The sequence below is a fragment of the Triticum dicoccoides genome, chromosome 3A (assembly GCF_002162155.2).
Source record: "Triticum dicoccoides isolate Atlit2015 ecotype Zavitan chromosome 3A, WEW_v2.0, whole genome shotgun sequence".
Taxonomy (NCBI): domain Eukaryota; kingdom Viridiplantae; phylum Streptophyta; class Magnoliopsida; order Poales; family Poaceae; genus Triticum; species Triticum dicoccoides.
Window position 1 is genome coordinate 24,545,757 of NC_041384.1, and position 3,387 is coordinate 24,549,143.

Genomic DNA, 3,387 nt, shown 5'->3' on the forward strand with positions numbered 1-3,387 from the left:
TTACTGAAAACTTGAATGCTGGCTTTACATATTTACAACAATAAGAGCTAACAGAGTTTGTAAAAGTTTTTCTTTATCACTGTCAGTTTATCAACTGAATTGCTTGAGGACAAGCAAAGGTTTAAGCTTGGGGGAGTTGATACGTCTCCGTCGTATCTAATTTTCCAAACACTTTTGCCCTTTTTTGGACTCTAACTTGCATGATTTGAATGGACCTGGACCGACGCTATTTTCAGCAGAATTACCATGGTGTTATTTATGTGCAGAAACAAAAATTCTCGTAATGACCTGAAACTTCACGGAACAACTTTTCGGAAATAATAAAAAATCCTTGCAAAAGATGAAGGACAGGGGGCCCACCACCTGTCCACGAGGGTGGGGGGCGCGACCCCCTACCCCATGGGCCCCCTGGAGCTCCTCCGACCTCAACTCCAACTCTATATATTTGGTTTCAGGGAGAAAAAAATTAGAGAGAAGGATTCATCGCTTTTACGATATGGAGCCAATGCCAAGCCCTAAAACCTCTCGGGAGGGCTGATCTAGAGTCCGTTCGGGGCTCCGGAGAGGGGAATCCGTCGCCATCGTCATCATCAACCATCCTGCATCACCAATTTCATGATGCTCACCGCCGTGCATGAGTAATTCCATCGTAGGCTTGCTAGAAGGTGATGGGTTAGATGAGATCTATCATGTAATCGAGTTAGTTTTGTTAGGGTTTGATCCCTAGTATCCACTATGTTCTGAGATTGATGTTGCTATGACTTTACTATGCTTAATGCTTGTCACTAGGGCCCGAGTGCCATGATTTCAGATCTGAACCTATTATGTTTTCATCAATATATGAGAGTTCTTGATCCTATCTTGCAAGTCTATAGTCACCTATTATGTGTTATGATCCGTTAACCCCGAAATTACAATAATCGGGATACTTACCGTTGATGACCATAGTTTGAGAAGTTCATGTATTCACTATGTGCTAATGCTTTGTTCCGGTACTCTATTAAAAGGAGGCCTTAATATCCCTTAGTTTCCGTTAAGACCCCGCTGCCACGAGAGGGTAGGACAAAGATGGCATGCAAGTTTTTTCCATAAGCACGTATGACTATATTCGGAATACATGCCTACATTCCATTGATGAACTGGAGCTAGTTCTATGTCACCCCAGGTTATGATTGTTACATGATGAACCGCATCCGGCATAATTCTCCATCATCGATCTATTGCCTACGAGCTTTCCATATATTGTTCTTCGCTTATTTACTTTTCCGTTGCTATTGCTATCATCATTACAAAATACCAAAAATATTACTTTTGCTATCATTACCTTTTTCTACCGTTACCACTACTATTATATTACTTTGCTACTAAATACTTTGTTGCAGATATTAAGTTTTCAGATGTGGTTGAATTGACAACTCAGCTGCTAATACTTGAGAATATTCTTTGGCTCCCCTTGTGTCGAATCAATAAATTTGGGTTGAATACTCTACCCTCGAAAACTGTTGCGATCCCCTATACTTGTGGGTTATCACTGCGGTGGACCTCGCGCACGCCGCGTCGCCTCGCCTCCTCGTGCTTGAAGGCGAACCACCTTTTCTAGTTCGACAAGTCGAACGCGTAGGTGGCGTCGCGGCTCTGCTCCGGCGTCAGCAGCGCCCGCAGGCGGCGCACCTCCTCCGCGTGCGCCCAGCCGACCGCGACGTCGCTGGCACTGGGATCATCTTTGGATCCAGATGTTAGTCGTGTGGCAGAGTGACGTCGGGGTACGACAGAGGCACGCGGTGCTGCCAGTGCCACTCCGCCTGGTGCACTGGCACGTTCACGCGCGCCCTCTGCCGGCGAGTCGGCGCCGTCGGAGGCGGTAGGAACTCCGAGGGGAAAGGGACGGCGGGGGCCTTGCCCTTGCTGTTGTTGCCGGCGCCGGAGAAGAGCCCCATTTGGCTAGGGGTTGGCTAGGGTTTGCCGGCGATGGGGGAGCGAGCTTTCCTAGATGTGGACGGCGAGTTTCGATGAGGACGGCCCCGCCGCACGGTCGGTTTAAAAAAGGGCGACCGCCGTCGCTGACGAGTGGGCCCATGGTCATAAATTAAGCTGACCGTGTGGGCAGCGGGCAGCTGGACGGCCGCTAGATGGGGACGCCGCGGACAGCGAGAAGGCGCGTGTGCCGTCCGTTCGGCATCCGCGCCGACGCATTTGAGGCGCGAATTTGGGCCGCAAATGCGTCGGCACGGACGCGAAGCGGATGTGACTTGGGTTTGGGTCGGCGCGTTGAGCCACCACTTTTACCTGCGCCGACCTAAACGGATGTGGGCGGACGAAATGAGTCGCTCCATTGAAGTTGCTCTAATTACTTGACATAACCGATTCAGTCCGTCCAAGACAATTACCTACCACTGTCATTCTAAAATGTTGCAGCTTACCATCAAAACTTACCACAACACGTTATTGTCCTGTAGTAGATTCCACTATCACTTACATAATGAAAGATTGATATATATACACTGTACATGAAACATAAATTAGTAATTATGAAACTTCAACACATTACAGAACTTCTTTAAATAAACATTACCTTCTTTTGTACTCCTATAAAAAGTTTTACGAAGGAAAAACTTCCATCGACATAAGGACCTAAAGTGTCAATAGTAACTTGTATATGGTGTTGATTTTTTTCTGCAACAATACAATAAAAGTGATTTCTTGACCAAAATTTTCATACGAGTGCAACAGAAGGTCAAGATTGTTTCAAAAAAAACTTTTGGACTTTTTTTGTATTACTACCGTCGAATTCTGGACAAAAAAAATTCAAGGACAAAAAATGTGAATAGTAATTTGTATAGTCTTGATTTTGTTTTTCTCACCAACAATAGGATGAAAATTGTTCCTTGGCCAAACTTTTTATACAAGTTTAACAGAAGGCCAGTTTTTTTATAAAGTTTATTTCAATAAAGTTATTCCTTGACCAAAATTTTAATACGAGTATGACAAAATGTCAACTTTATTTCAAAAAATATATTTTAAATATTTTTTGTTGTTCTTATTTTGTTCATATACGATGTGTATGAACACAAGAACCAAACATGATTGTCAGCCTCCTTTAGAAACAATTACTTCCATGCAACAGAGATTAAGGCCATTCCAATATAATGCCTAACCTTTCGCTTCAAGTTAATAGTGACGCGTCACATCTCATGGAAACTAACCTCATGCCTAATCATTACAGCTGCGTCAATTATATGTCCTTGTAATTTACCTATGAGAATTAGGGCATCTCTGATGCTGACAATCAAACCGCCCATAACAGTCCAGACCGCATGGCCGGAACGTGTTTTGTCGTCTAATGCGGTCCTACACTCGTCCGCAGGCCTGTCCGAACTTGTTTTTTTC